This window comes from Miniopterus natalensis, chromosome 3 (genome assembly GCF_054644295.1).
Source record: "Miniopterus natalensis isolate mMinNat1 chromosome 3, mMinNat1.hap1, whole genome shotgun sequence".
Taxonomy (NCBI): Eukaryota; Metazoa; Chordata; class Mammalia; order Chiroptera; family Miniopteridae; genus Miniopterus; species Miniopterus natalensis.
In genome coordinates, this window is record NC_142083.1 from 64,017,819 (window position 1) to 64,034,521 (window position 16,703).

At 45.0% G+C, this 16,703-nt stretch overlaps 1 protein-coding gene across 1 annotated transcript in view; it reads right to left on the reverse strand.

The window, feature by feature from the left end:
* The window catches only part of SEMA6A (semaphorin 6A), a 120,850-nt gene extending 104,888 nt beyond the window's left edge, over positions 1 to 15,962 (reverse strand). The window contains exon 1 of the mRNA XM_016224908.2: positions 15,202 to 15,962. The gene's annotated coding sequence lies outside the window, so the exon portion shown is untranslated. The remainder of the gene's footprint in view (positions 1 to 15,201) is intronic.
* Between the last annotated feature and the right edge of the window lie 741 nt (positions 15,963 to 16,703).

Consider the following 16,703-nt stretch of genomic DNA (forward strand, 5'->3'; position numbering starts at 1 on the left):
GGCCTATTGTAAAACTGATTTTCTTATACTTATGTCGTTCCCCTTAAGTCGCTGAACCTATCCATGAATTAAGCGAGGACCTACTGTGCTGTCCTCTGCCATCAGAGCACTGGTGATGGGCACGCTTAAATGTGTTCACAGCCTTTCAAACCATGTATTATACACTTGTTAACACTGCTTTTAGAGGCAGGGTCTAGCTTGCCTGGGTTAGCTGCTGACTAGTCGGTAAGATTCTGTTTTTTTCACCTTTCACGGGATCTAAACAAAGTGGTTGTGTTAAAATTAAGTAACACTAGAGGGCAGCCTGCAAGTTAGAAACAAACGATACTACATCTGTGCAATAATCTGATATCACAATAAGTAATCTGTAGTTCAGTTTCTCAACATTATGACACCAACTTAAATGTGGTATCCCAACATAAAAGAATCAAATTAGTCCTTAATGTTTAATTTTAATGTGCCTTTAAAATAAGACATCAAAGCAAACAATGTCATAATGGTCTTCTCCCTTCCAAAAACTCACATAATTTGTTACAACTCCCTGAAGATACTTGTTATTTCTAATCCTTCTTTGTTTCACATATTCTCAATGTCTTTTGAAAATATAACACAAACCTTAATTTTTTATAGAACAAAACTTTCTTGTTATAAGTTTTATTTAGAACTCCCTGAAAGAAAACTGCAAAGTGAAGGAAAATATGTAATATCCATTTTTAAAGAATTCTTTTTTATAGTACAAGTACTAGTTATATTAAGCAATGAAAGGCACTGGAGGATTCCTCTGGACAATATATTGCATCAATACTTATCTACGGGTTGAAACTATAATATAAAGTCTGTGATACCTCAATCACTGGTATAATGAAGATTGATTTCTTTCTAAATAAAATATTATTAAACACAGTTTTTTCTTCCCCCTTATAAGCGGTGTTCAAATTTAGCACAAAGAAGCAAAAAAGGCCTAGCTGTCTGCTAACACTGTCTTACTAAATAAACAACACAATTTAGGTGTTATTTGTGTTTTGTGAATTATGTCATCTGTAACATTTCAGTTGCATAAGGCGACTTAAGAGATAAACACATATAAATATGCCCAACTCAGGGAGGGGAGGGGTAAGGGAGAGACGAACACGTATATCTAATTTCAGAATTCAGAAACTTGCATAAAGTAAAATAGTTCAGAGTGAAAAAAATAGGAAACAGGTGGCTCCAGGTATGACCCGATTCTCACAAGTCAATCACTAGCCCTTGTTCCTCCTGCACTTTTGTAATAAGTTTTTATAGATGCGCCGGATGGTGCCTCAGTCTTCCCCATCTTCTCCACATCATGCTATGGTATTACCCCCCTGATGTTGGAGAAAGTGGCCCCAGCTGCCAGACCAAATGTGACAGTTTAAACACTTTTAATTTTAAAATCCTGAGCACTCGTTTTACAGAGCTGGGTGTGAGCACAATGGGACTAGGTCCAAGGCTTTGGTGTTTGGCCTATTGTGTGTCATTTAAATAAGGTTTATCGTAGCTGACTTTCCCTTAGACCCACTGCTCTTCCTCCCCTAGCCTCCCACCTTCTGAAACCTCACTCACCCTTTAGATACAGCTCATGCCTCTTCCTTCACAAAGGCCTGTTTGACCTCCCAGCTGGACAGAGCCACTCCTTCCTGTCCTCACCAGGCTGCCTCTGGGATGTAAAATAGTCAGGCCTTACACTACAGTGATTTTTCATGTATCTACCATTCTCGCTAGAATTGGGCCCCATTTCCAGCCTATAGTGGGTACACAATAAATTCTGAACTAGGTCATCACTGTGTCTCTTCAGTATCTAGAACTTGTGTAGTGTAGATGCTAAATCTGTTGAATTACACTGAACTGCCGTTTTCAATAGACCTGGTAGCCTGGACAAGAGAGTAAGAGGACTTTGTCAGAGGGGAGATCCTCTTATGCTGTGCCATACCACTTTATTCCTTGCTAAACACGTGTTTCTGTTTAGGTATAAGTTGCAAGCCCCAGGAGGCTACTCCTGCCAGGGTATCTGGCTCAACCGTCTGTCCCTCCAATTCTACCCTGCACCAGGGCCAAAGTTTCCACCCTTATGTTACTGTTTATTTTTATCCCTACTATAAAACAAGACTAGAATCCCAAATAAAAACAGCCTCCATTTTTCCATTGACCTTGTATCAGACGACAGGCTCGAGACCCTAAGAGCCTCTGGAGACAACGTCCAGAAATGGCTTCCCACTGAGAAGCAGGAATTTTAGGTCCCAACGGAGGCACTGATGCCTCAGGTGATGTCCTTGGAAAACTACCTCTGAACCTGTTCTGTGCCAGGATTCAATCTGCATAATAGGCATTATGTGAGAACATCCATGGTTGGAAGACTGTAATCGCTTTAAAAAAATTTTTAAGTACCGAGTAAACAGTGAAATAACACGGAGGAGCACAAAATTCAGATTCAGAAGGTTGGGGACCTTGTCCCAAGGCCTTCCCTTCCCAGAGGTGTGCTCTCTGGCAAATCATTTGACCTCTCTGCACCTCAGTTATCTCATCTTTAAATTGGGTATAATAATACCTGCCTTGCCTAGCCCAGGATGAAATGATATTAAATGAGGCAATGTTTATAAAGGCACTTTGAAAACTATAAACACTCTGTAAATGAGGTCTTTATTATTAATAATAACATTGTAAATACTGCTGATGTTGATCATCGGTAAGCCTGATTTCTAAATCTGACGTGGGGCTCAGCAAGACTCCTTCCTAGGCCATCAGCCCTGTGCTGGCACCTACTGCTGGAAAGCAGCCTCTCCTCTCCCAGCGAGGTGCCCTCCCAGGAAGGTGTGCTGTCACTGGAAACACGGGGGCTGGGAAACAAGGAAATATGCAAACGAATTATGATGACTTTTAATAGAACAAGCCCTCCAGTTAAGATTAGGTATAGTTGACAACAGGCAAGAAAAGATACTGCCCTAGTCCTACATTTAAAGCCTTTTCAAGTTCTGCTCAGAAGCATCTGCATTTCAATAACAATGTGTTAATGTCTAGCTATTCACAACATTTCAAAGCCTCCTCTCGCACACCTGGCATGTTGTGGGATCTGCGCAGGCAATTATATTGTCCTTTTCATTCTTGGGAACGGATGTGTTTGGGTCATATTAACAGGTCTTGTGTTCTGGACATGACAAAATATGAAAATGAAAGCTTCACCCCCCCAAGATATCCCAAGAGAATTAATCAACATACTCGAAATGTTGAACTTCCTCTCATCACAAATGAGAGGAAACACCTTGTAGATAAAAGTTAACTTTTTAATAGAAAACTTTTTCCTGTACTCCGAACATCCCTTTAAAAGAGAAACATATCCAAAAGATGTTTGTTACCTTTTCTCTTGGCTACATGTGAAACTACCCTGTTCTTTCTACTTTTGACGCCAGTAGCACCTCCTCTTGGCTGGGCAAAGATGGGACCATGACACTGGGCTGACTTTATTAAAAGTAAAACCATATTGCATGCAGTGGGACAATCATTTTGGAAATTATTTAACATAATCACTACCCTAGAACACAGTACAGCAAATATTGCAAACCAATTTAATCCAGGTAATATCTCATTAAGATGTTTATAGATCGGTAAGCTTAATTGTAAAAGCAAAGCAATGCTAATAAGCACAGACTATGCGAAACTAGATGAGTTGTATGCTATTAGTTTCATCATATAAGCTAGAAAATGATTAGTCACGGAAATTCAATTCATAAGTTGGATTTAATTTATTATATCTAACTTTCATTAGACCCTCCAGTTAAAAGTTGAATGTAAATAGTTCACTAACAGTATAATTCAGCTTCTTGATACCTGTTCTAAAACTCATGACACAGGAAAAAAAGCACTTTTAACAAGAAGTAAGGCCTGTTTCTCTCCAGTGCCTACAATAGTCCCCAGGTCTGTATTTGTCACACTTGGTAAATACTTTTGGGCAAAGGGAATACCGTTTGTTCTACCATCCCCAGCATATGGTAGCATTCATTTGAAAGAAACTGAGGCACCACTCAAAGTCCCAATCCAGCTACGTGCCAGGAAATATCACCTATTTTGATAAGGAAATTACTTTAAAATTAAAAATGGTTCACCTACAGATTCAACATACTCTGCAGCACTTACAAATTTGTTGCCCCCCAAGTGGTATTCTATTCTTTACACGGCCGCTCTGCAAAGGATGCAGAATGGCATTTTTTGTATACTGAGAAACTGGTGTGGGGTGCCTGGCAAGAGGATGGAACCCTGCTCAAGTCGCTGCTGTCTGAAATGTTCCACCAAAACCTATTTTGTGCCTTGGAGGCACCAAAGAAAATCTGCAATCAGAAATCATTAATTAAGGTTAACTAAAGTCCATACTGTATTTGACTGACATCCACACAAAAGTATTGCTTGCTTTTAAGGCTCCCGTGCAATATCGTGCCTGACCGGACACCCAAGAATAATCCCAATCTTGTTGCTGTAGAGAGGACAGCAAACTGAATTCACACAAACTCTTCTTCCAACGTGAAAAGCTTCTGATCTGAAATATTAGTCCCACTGTTCTCTCCCATTCCTTTTAAAACAACTAACTTATGAGAGTACTATCAAACTTATAGGGCCCATTTTCTTACCCTCTCAAATAATTGGGGGTCCATAATACTGAATTATAAAATGCATGGTTTGTTTTGCTTCACAGAGATATTTGAGGGGGATGTGGAGAAGGTCTGCAGGGATAATTGCAGCCTATGGGTAAGCCAGACCACATGATCAAAAACTGCTGTGACACTTAAAAGTGTTTCTCCACAAGGAATTCCCGTGCCCAGAAGCCTGGTGAAGCCAGTAGCAATTAAGGCCATGTTATCCTTTTAATTTACTTCAAATTATTGGCCTCTAAAATCAATCATTTAGTGTGGCTGGGTAAGGGAGGAGTCAATATAATAGGCACGTGCATTAAAAATGCTTGTTGATCTTACACAAAAAATGTGGCAGGCTGGATATGGGGAAATTTGAAACGGTTGCTTTGAAGCTCACCATGAAATAAAAACTAGTCATTTTCTAGTAAAAATAAAATAAAATAAAAAGTGACTAATTTTCTAGGTTAGGCCCATTTGTAATGAATTGACGGTTTTCTTCTTCTGAATCTGCCTGGATTTTCATGTGATGCTTTGCATGTCCTGAATTCAATGCTGTTTGCATCAAGCGTGAGATCTTTTTATTTTTATGTTTTAGTCTACAAGGGATTTAATGGCTGGGCTTAGACTGGTAGGAGACCTTGAAAGTGCACTTGAGAAATGGGAAGGAAAACATGGAGAAGTGTACCAATAGTATCTGTTACACAGGCCAGATTTACCTAACAAAGGAAGGCTGTGTTCTACATCACACACGAGGCACATAAATCCACCTAGTGTGTGTATCTCCCCCTTGCAACAACTCACTTCTCCAAATCTTTTCTTGGCTTGGTCATGCAATATATGCATAACTGGAAAGCTTTTCCTAATCAACCCTTAAGTCACAAACCTAAAAACAAAATAGCAGAATATTATAATTACAAAAAGGAAAATATTCTCATATATTCAAGAGCTGACAAAGCAGCAGACCTATGGGCCAACGTTGTAAAATACAGTAAAATGGTCTCTAGCTCTTCAGTAATGTGTGTCAAACCTGAAAAAATAAAGGTGAAACCTGAAGTAAAGCACTAAATGTTTACATTGCCATACCCAAGTACGGCATACAACACTCCTGAGGTCATTGTATTTATTTAGCAATCTGCAGAGCCAAACCCAAATTATGAAACTGGAATTTTGAGCAAAGTCATGAATGCCCTCATTTACCTCCACATTTATAAACAGCCTTAATGTAGAGTTCGCACCCTTGCGCTTTCTTGTCGAAAGATGAAAGTGACATCAGCCCCTGGACTGTAATTTTTTTTTACCAGCAATACTGAGCAAGAGGCAAATCCTGGAGTAAATATCAGCTGGCTGTGCACCTAACAAGGTCCAGAGAGACACTCTCAGAAGTTGCCTCTTTTAATCCAGCGCTGAATTAGATGAGAAGTGGTTTTCAGTTCTTTCCAGAGCACCACAACTGCCAAAATAACTGCCAGTCTTGCAAGCCCTACTATATCTCAAACCTTTCCCAAGACACCCCAACACTATCTGAGGCACTGAAACTATGGCAACCGAATAAGAAAGCAGCCTCCATGATTAATAGATGAAGATCCCAGCGACAGTGTCTAGCTGGGGCCATCATTCATGATGCGAGAATTAGCACAGAATTCATCTCAAAACCCATTAACCAGTATTCTTATAAAAATCCACCCAACTGCCATTCTGCTACGTATACACCAGTGTAGAATGCTGTAAACAATTCGGTTTCCATTTATCGCTCACTATGCTGTGATCAGAATGTTCTCAGTAACTCGGATGCTCACATTTTTAGTATAAGGAAAGGCTTAATATTAATAAACCAGCTTTCCACCTGGGTATTTGAAGCCTAAGAATGAATGCATTCAAACAGCAAAATACGTGAATGAAGTCATGTGGGTCTCCGGGGTACAAAGGAGAAGGCACGGTTGTTGGATTGTTTGAGTGTTTTCTGTGGAATGCAATTTTTCGTAAAGCATTCCATTTTCAGGAAAGGAACATTTCCACTCACCAGCTCAATCAGTATTCTCTCAGTTTCCTCAATCAAGGACAGTCGGAGTCTGGGGGAGGGATGGGGAAGTGCTGGAGTCGCTGCAATATTAATGAAAAGACTGAATACGCTCCTTAAAAAAGGTTCAGAGATAAGAAAAAGGACAGGAGAGTGGATCCATCACAGAAAGCTCGTCTGTGAAAGTCTCATATAACATTAAACCATAATTAATATATTCCTTATTTCTTCCCAGTCCCCCAAATGTTTATTTTCCATTGGCATGTTTTCATTGTGTTCGGTGCCAGCTCCTGTACTAGAAATGCTTCAAATCAAAGCATGGCCAAAGGCTTGGCCTTAAACAGGAGGGAGGGTAGAGGGGCTGAGAGGGGGGTAAGAGCATCAATTTTAGAGATTCTCCTGTTAAATTTCCAAGTTGGTGGGGACTGTTTGAATTACATTTTCTACAGATGGCAATTATAGGTTAGTGGGAAACCACAGAAGCGCTGACGCATATTAAATGAAAACCTCACGTCTATAGGCTGTACGTGGAAATACCTATTACTAACAATACTTACGAAGCAACAGTTATCACACTCACTGCTCAGAAGGACCTGGCCCTTCAGTCTCTGCAGCATGCTAATTGCTGGTTTATTTCTCTCCCTTTATATTCTCTTTCCACTTACAAAATTTAAGAGAAAAATTTTCTTTTCCTAGATGAAAATAACTTTTAATTCTAAGCCATGGGAGATTCCTATCCCTCCTGGTGCAGCAGGAGTCCTTCAGGGAATGTGGTGATGATGCCAATTTACTGCCCCTTCTGTTGTGCCTTCTAGAAGTCAGATTCTTCCCAGTGATAAGAGCTTGCATGACTATCATTTGAATCAGGTTTCAGGCTGTATGGCAGTATATCAGTTAGTAGAGTAAATGCTGTCTCTGTTGGGGACAGCCAATTATCTCCTCCGTTTGGTGAGGAAGGTGACGGTTTGCTTATGCGTGGAGATTCAAGGTGTCCCAAATTGATTTCAGGCCTGGCCAGGGAAGAGTGACCCAGCAAGTGTATGGCCAGCATGAAGACCCTCTTGCAGACGTTACTGATGGCCTCCTAGGAGGTATTCAGCAGCTAATCTCTCCTATCACAGGTATGGTGCTTGGGGACAATTCAGCTGATCCCTGAACAGTCATAACAGGCTGCTCTCAGATGCCAAATGGGGGTGATCTCAGGTTCTCTAGTGGGTTCAGATTGTGTATTTAATTCTTAAAATGTCAGTAAGTGAAGGCTATCTTTTCTTTAAGACAACTATCCTTTGGGTCTTATTTGATGTAAAGGCACTGCGCTGCTTGCTGTTGTTTTGTTTGGATAGTGTTTTTTTCTTTCACATTGGGTGTGATGTTTCAACTTCCAAAGTTAGGAAAAGCATCATGACTCTTCTTCCCAATCAAGTGACTCTTTCACATGCCACTCAGCTTAAAACCCCCCTGACACCATGGCCGGCTGACAGTGTGAATGTTCATTTCTAGTCCAAAGGTTGTTTCCTCTGCATCATCTCTTTATGTTACAGATTTGTGGCCATTTCCTTCTGTACTCTCCCCACCAGGGCACTTTCCATGACTACTGTCACCCAAATAAAAATAACACCTTCCCCAGCTGGGGGGCTCAGTTGGTTGGAGCATCTTCCTGTACATCAGAAGGGTTTGATTCCTGGTCAGGGCACATGCCTAGGTTGCAGGTTCCATTCCCAGTCGGGGTGCGTAACGGAGGCAGCCAATTGATGTTTCTTTCTCACATCTCTCTCTTTCCCCCCTTTCTCTAAAAATCAATAAAAACACATCGTCAGATAAGGACTAAAAGAAAAATTAAAATACCTTATATTTAATGAATATGTATAGTGTGCCAGGCATTGTGCTACAAATTTTACAGATATTATCATATTCACTCTTCTTAACAACCATAACACCATCATACTAGCATTTTACAAATGGAAACTAAGACAGGCAAGTTAAGTTATTGGCTCAAAGTCACACTATTTGTAAATGGCAAAAAGCCAGGATGCAAATCCAAGTGTGGTCTGTCTACCTAAGAAGTGTGACCTCACATTGCCTCCAGAGCTGTCCACTGCCTTCCCTGCGACAGTCCCTCCATGTTATAAACTTCATACCACAAAACCTAATAGACTTACCCTTGCTACAGCAAAGGTCAGAGCTTCTCCCTTTCTACTCCTAGTTCACCCAGACATGTCTGTTCCACGTTAATGCGCACATTGACGTAAACTAGTTTAGAACTTACCTAAGCAAAAACAATGCCCTTACTTTGTTTATAATGACTGGCAGAGTGCCACTCCCATGACCTTGCCCCATTTAATGGTCACACTGAAAGTAATCTTTACTTGATGCAGTTGGCATTCCGATTAATAAGGCTGCCATCCATGCTCTACGTAGATTGAGTGTTTTCAATGAATTTGAGGATATTGTTTAATTTCACAATGTGGTTTACACTAAAATCAACAGAGTATAATCTTTCTTTTCTGATTTAGAAGAAAGACAATGAAGTAGGGTCTCAGCCAGGCCTAGGGTCTGGGGAGGGAGAGCTAACATCAAGCTTCAAATTTCCAGAGTGCATTTCATATATTACCACATACATTCACATTCCTGATTTCAGCTTATTCTTCCAGCAATCCTACAAGGTAGGAAGCATAAGTTTACTATTCACAATTCTTATTTAAAATAATGCAGATCAGAGAGGTTAAGTGGCTTGACCAGAATAGCAAGAGTCTGGAGCCCAGGTCTTCTGACTCCAAGTAGAGGATCTTCAACAACAGTTACTATTGTACTGGTACAGGGCAGAAATGAGGGTTAACAGGCATACTATTTTCTCCTGGTAGAAAGTTGAATTTTGAAAATTACTATTAGTAAACTCCAAAAAAGCAAGAAGTTTCTATGGCCAGCAGTTAGAATGCAGAACAAATGAGGCCAAGGTCAAGAGCTCAATCCCCATAAGTGCTGGCTGTCTTCTTAGCTCAGTTTCTTGGCAAGTTGATTTTACCCAACTCAGACTCCCTCCAGCTTCAACCAGGTGTCCCACAGATGTGTGCTCTTGGCCACAGAAGGGGACTGGGTGAGAGTGTGGGAATGAGCAGGCTCCAATCCATCACCAAGACTGGGAAAACAACCCACAGTGAATGCTCTACTAATGGTGCATGAGACACACCACCTATGTACATGGAAGACAGTGTTATACACACACACACACTCACTCATGCAGGCAGAGAGATAGCTCATTTGATGGAAACATGATACAGAAAATTGAACAGACAAAAGAGATACTATAAAGACTAGTTGTTTGCAAAAAGATTCACTCACTCATTCATGCATTCATTCACTCAACAAGTACTTGTCATGGAGGGCCTAGGATGTGCCAGGCACAGGCTCAAAGCCAGTACAGCAGAGAATAAAACATAAAAATGTCTATCCTATGGCATTATGCTCTAACAGAAAGCAAAATAACATAGTTTTGGGGGCTGTAAAAGGTGCTAAGGATAAAAAATGAGGCAGGCAAGGGTGGTAGGGAGTGTTGAAAAAAAGGTTGAATACGGTGATGAGAAAAGGCTTCACTGAGAAAGTGACACTTGAGCAGGGACCTAAGGAATGTGAGGAACAATTGTGTAGCCACCTAGGGGCAAGATCCTTCCCAAGCCATAAAAGAGCAAGTGCAAAACCCTGCAAAGGACGGAGGAGGGCACACCTGGCACATTGGAGATCTTCAAGGAGTGGAGGTCAGAGAGGCGGGGGCCCAAGTGCAGATCATAGGAAGGACTTCGGCTTTCACTGGAGTAAAAAGTAGGAAGGCATCTGAGCGGAAGTGATCTGATTTAGCTTAGCTTTTAAGAAAATCACTTTGTGGAGGATATGGAGAAAAGGCTGTAGGGGGCCGAGCAAAACAGGAAGACTGGCCGGGAGGCAGGTACAATAACCCAGCGGGGGGCACAGTGGCTTGGCCCAGGTGGGGGTCTCAGAAGTGGAAGACCTGGGGAAGTCTGCATGCCAACAGCCTCGCAGCTGGAGTGGGTGTGGAGAGAGAAAGAGCCATGGAGTTTAGTCTTGAGCAACTCAAAATGATGGAAATGCTATTTACCAAGATGGAGAAGATTTGAAGAAAAGCACATTTGGGGGAGAAAGTTTCAAAATTAGGCGTTTTGAACATATTAAGTTTGAGATGTCTGTAGGCACTGAATATTGGAGAGGTACAGGAGAGAAGTCTGGAAAGAAGAGGTTATTTGGGAAACATCAGAGTATTGATAGTTTTATGTGACACTCTCCATTAGTGTAATTATAATTATTCTAATAAAAAAAGTTTTGCAGTAAATCATCAGCCTCACAAAACAAGATACTCTAGTGTATATCCTATAGTGTATGTTCTATGCTGAGAAGTATCCTGAACTCCCTTCTCCCCTAGAGGTTTGTGTGGTATGATATCTTATTTGCCCATTTCAAAGGGATTAAATGCCTCCCTCCCTCCCCTACCTTACCATATCCCCAAGAGGCAACCATGTGGTTGCCAGCAGAGAATAGCTCAGTTGCTCTTGCAGCACATTTAAGGCAGATGAGAAAAGCCTTCACTCTGGAATAGAAATATCAGAGACAACTTGGCTCCAAGGCAGAGAGACAGACAGAGAGACAGAGACATTGATATGGGAGGGCACAGAAGGATGCTTCCAGGCTTCCCCTTCCCCTGGAAGTGTGAACACCCAGGGAATACCCACTCTGGGGGTTGGACAATTGTCTAAACCTAAAGATGGGGGGTGGGGAGCACAGAGATACCTGCAGGCTTTACAGTGCTAATTAAAGTATTTGCAATTAGTCTGGCTTGTTCTGTGATTCCTTTCTGCAAACAAAAAAAGCTGGGAGAATATATTAGCTCTTGGCCACCTAGTTCTAAAAAAAGCCTTTTTCGCCAGTCATCACTCTTTTGTCCTGCTTAGAAAAGAGCTGAACCCACTATGTGCACACAGTCAAGTATCTGACTTACCTCCTTGTTCAAAACAGTATCTTTCCTTCCATTTCATATGGGAGTGCAATTACCTATTTGCTTTTAAAGCATGAGTATTTACTTTGAATTTAATAAAAGTTCTTAATTTAGGTGTTTTATTTTTATTCAGTGAAGACAAGTCTTCCTAATTCTTGCCATTCTTCTGATTCCACACACTTGGCAATGTTACCCGCCTACTCAGAATGCAAATGTTACATATTTTTTAATGATGGGAAAAGCATTCACTAGAGTTTGAAAGAACTTGAGGGGTGTGTATTTATGTGTGTGCCTCTGTGTGTAAATAGTTGCACTCATTGCCACTTTATAATAACCACATACTTGAAGGCATAGATTTCTTTTTCACTGTAGGGAAAGAACGAGTCCACCCTAAGTGGAGAAATATGAACCACGTGTGACTATTTCATTCATTCATTTATTCATTTGACATGGAGTTGAGTTATGGAGTTGAGTTTTACGCTGATTCTTACGAGCTTTTAACCCATTTAAACACATTCTATCCAATAAGGATATTCTAAGATGGCTCCTGAGATAAGTACTGTGGGTATCTGCTGGACACTTACACGTGTGGATTACATGCATTATTGAGAATCTGGCCCATCTCTAATGAGCAGTAATGGCAAAACATAACACTTTGGGAGGATTGTTGGGAATAAGAAATCTGAACACAAACATCACTAGTAAGAAAGATGAACACAAACATGGTAAGAAAGATGCACCAGAACGCTTCTTTATATCAAGTTGAAAAAAGACATTAACACAAAATTGAGGTTTTATATCTGATATTCATTCTATTTTGCTTTCAAGTTGGTTTGCAAGGAGCCTCATTCAAGAATATCCTAAAACCAGAATACTAATAGAGAGTGGAGATTACTCAAGATCCAAATAAAAGCTACCATATAAACAAGGATGGGTGAACCAAATTCAAATAGTTACTGCAATTATTTTTTAACAGATAGTTTAGGTTAATAGGTGGAGACATGGTTCTGCCACTGTATTTAAGGTTAGGTTAATAATTAAGTTTGGTGCCTGCAGTAGTTTAATCAAAGCTTACCGTAAATCATAAAACTGCTCCATGCAGACTAAACAGGGTATTAAAAAACCATACAAAATGTTTGTAATCTTGACCTCTGGTAGCCAACTGGACAAGATGTAAAAAAAAAAAAAAAAAAAAAAAAAAAGGAAAGATATTTTCATTCAGAATTGAGCACAGGCATGTTTACTTTGGGGAAAAACAAAAACAAAAACTAAATAAAGGATTCATGTATCCAGAACCACAGTCTCCCCCCTACCATCAGTGGCAAACCTTGGACTTAACGCTCAAGATAAGATGTAAATTGGAAGGAAAACCGACAATGAACAGGATTAGAGAAAGGCAAGGCAAAAGCACTCGACTCAACCTTGCTACTCGGAAAAGACTTTAAAAACCAGCGCTGGGGGGCATTAAATAGCTTTCCTGAGACCTGCTGGCAGGACACTGCAACTGGGTTAAACATCTTTTCCGAGTTGAGGCAAAAAAAAAAGTTGTGTGAACAAGTGTGAGAAAGTGTGTGCGGTGCGCGCCCGTGTTTTTAAACCTTTCACGGATGACATTCAGTAGCAACTTGATTTCCATCCAGCATAAGCAGAGAGCGTTCCCACCGTGGCGCGTGTGGCCGCGGCATCCCCAAAGCAGCCCCCTTCCCCCCAAGGACAGCCGCCGAGGCCTGGAGGGGCTGCCCGCTGCAGAACAGGCCGGGGCCGCCCGCAAGGGCTCGCTCTGGCGGTGAAGACAGGGTCCAGCCTCGCTCCACGCGCACCAGGCTACCTGCTCTGTTCCTTCCCAGACGCCCGCTGAATGGAAAACTGAGGGGGGGGGGGGCGGCAGGAGACTGGAGATGCTGCACTTGGAACTGGTACCCGCAAGGCTGCCGGTCCCGGCGAATGCCCACGCGCACCCGCGCGCCGCCGGTGGCCAAGAGGCTGCTCCAGCATCCCGAGTCCTGACCCTGAACTTCACCTTCCTCCACTGCTTGAGAGACTGGTCCAGCAAGTGCGGCGCTGAGACCCCAACCTAGAGGACCGCTGGGGGGGGGGGGGCGCGTCCGAAGGACCCGCATCTAGCCCCTAGATGCACCCTGGGTCGTCCACCCGCTTCCCTCGGGGTTCGGTTTCTCGCAGGCTGCACATGCCGAGCCCCAGTCCAGTCATGCCCGCCGCCCGTGGCTCTCAGAGAAACTTTCCAGAAGCGCCTGGTAGAGTGACCGCTGCTGGAAGAGAAGGAGGAGTCGCTGGGCGGAGGGGCGGAGAGGGAGCGGGAAAGACAGTAGGGTCCTGTTTCCTTTCCCGACACCCCAGGCTCCCTGGCCCCCCTGTACCGCTCCTGTCGTGGGAAGAGGGAGCGAACGTCAGGATCCTGCTTTGCACCGTGTGCCACAGTGGAGCTGAGAATAAAAGCGGGGACCCTGGAGAAGAGGCGCTTCCCACCCCAGCACGGTCATGCGGGGTGGGGTGAGCATTGTCCGGCTGCTCCCGAGCGCCTCGCAGCCGCGGAGGCAGAGCTCCAGGACGCGGCTGGTAGTTCGCACACCCAGAACCTGGGGCTGGGGCAGAGCCCTTGTTTGGGTAGCAAGCACTGGGCCATCGCTTGCCAGGTCTTTCCACCCTTCCATCTCCCGGGAACCTCCTTCCCACAGATTCTGGAGGAGGGGGCGGCGGGCACCAGTCCTGGAGTGGCAGGCTCCGTCTAGAGGGGGACGGCGCAGCCGCGACCAACGCTGTCCTCGCTGCCCAGGAGGGAGCTGCATTCAGGGACAGGGCCCAGAGCGGGGGCGCCGCACCACGCCCGGAGGAGGACCGCTCCTGGGCACTAATTCGAGCAAACAAAGCCCGGAACCTCTGGTGCCAGCGGCCTCGGGAGCCGGGATATCACCAAGTGGCAGGGCGCGCGGGTGCCAGGGCCATTACAAGTTTCCCACACTCTACAGAGCCCAGCCCAGACCCCGCGCGGAAAACAAAAGATTCTCCTCGCTTTCCCACCGTCTCTGCGGAACCCATTCTCCCACCCCCAAAACCTAAACCTGGTGCTGGGCTACAACAGCGCTCTCCTACCCAGCCCCTTTCAGCCCCCGAGGGCAGCACCCCTTTCCGGGCGCTTCCGGGAATCCCACCCTCACGGGGCATCTCTGCTCCCTGCTGGCCCCAAAGTGAGGACGAGCCCCGGGTGCCGCACACACATCCCGGGGCCAGACAGCCTATCCTCGCGGTCGCGGTCGCGGGCGGCGCCGGGCGTGTGCGCGGCGCGGGTGGGGAAGCCCGCAGCACAGAGCCCGGAGGGTCTCTGGGGCTCAGGGCGGAGAGGAGCGGGGCAGGGCTCACGGCCGCTTCCCCGGGGCTGGGCAACGCTCAGGAGACAGAGACACGAGACAAAATAAAACACAGGCACCACCAAGCAGCCGGCGCGTGCCGGCCGCGGCCCCAAGACCCGCGAGCCGGAGCCGAGCCGCCCGGAGGTGGAGCGCGCCGGGGCGCCCCAGCCGTACCTTTTCGGTGCATCGACGGGGAGGCGGCCGGGGCTCGGAGCGGGCAGATACAGCGTGTATCCCATTTAGTAATCCATTATCGAGGGGATCTCTCCGGGCCGCGAGCTGCGCTCTCTCCTTCACAAGCCTTTGTCATTCCTACATGTGTGCTTGTCTCTTTGGGGATAACAGTCGCGGCGACTACTTTCTGGGATGCAAAAGCTCTGTGTTCATCTCCAATGAAAGGCGGAGAAGGGGAGCAGAAAAAAGAAAGAAAAAAACCAACAAGGAAGGAGTAAATGTTCAAGAAACTCTTCTCCAAATCCAAATTCCACTTGGATTCCACTCCAGTGAGTCCCTTCCGTAGGGTCTGCGCCGATTAACAAGTCATTTCAGGGTGGGGGGCGGGGTGGGGGCTGGGGCAGGGGTGCACCCTTCTAGCCCCGCTCTGCGACCGGGAGCGCTGTGCTGCGGGTGTGGCGACGCTGGCCGCGGCCGCCGCTCCTAAGCGCACATCGCGGGCGGTCAGCCCCGGGGAGAAGCGCCGCTGCTGCGTCCCGAGCGCCCGGGCAGCCGAGTGCGAGCGGAGCGGAGTTGGCTGCAGCCTCACCCGCGGCCGCTCACTACTCCTCTGTCACCGAGAGGCGCCGCTCCCGGGCGGAGCCAAGTCCCGGCCTGGATTACGCACGGCGGACTCTCCTCCTGCGACCCCGCCTACTTGGGCTGGCGTCTTCTCCGACCCAAAGGAGAGCTGTGCTGTTTGTGTGTGAATGTGAGCGAGCGAGTCGGAGAGAAAGAGCCTTCGCTGTGTGGCGGCAGGTGGAGCCTTGGACCGACCGGCCCGCGAAGCTTCCTTCTCTCGCGATTCCTGCCCCCCTTCCCCCTTCCCCCCGAGGCGCGCTGGGAGGAGGTCCCGGAGGGGGGCGACTCCGGCAGGAGCCCAGCCCTTGCCTCCCCCACCCCCGCATCTGCTCTAGCGAGGGGAAAAAAAATAAATAAAAACCCAGGACAGCATTGCTGAGTCCTGCCAAATCAGAAAAATAAATAAAAATAGACGTAGCGCAGGAGCGAGTTACAAGAAAGGATTTGTACATCGATTTTCTTAAATGGAAAAGTTTTAAAGCATGAGGCTAAGTGAACAGCGAGCCTTTCTAATTCTGATTACTGTATCAAAAGGTAGATTCCAGAAGTGATGGACGCTCTACGCACCCAGGTGAATCGGATAGAGGCCGGTGCGGCTAAAATACACTTGGAAGATGCGAATGCAGCTATGAGCGAACGCACACACAACACGTTAATAAAGCAGGTTAAGTACGCAAATAAACCGTAGCACAGAGAATGGTGTTAACCACGACGATTTGCTTTAAAATTTAGAAAGTGTGCAGACTGTTCTCAGAAATAAATAAACTTAAGATATAAAACGCAAACAATTCCAATGAGAATCCAGCGGTTTCGTGGAGGAAGCAAATCGCAACTTCTTCCAAGGCGCTATTGTTAAGTGATCTCACGGAGAATGGCAGACA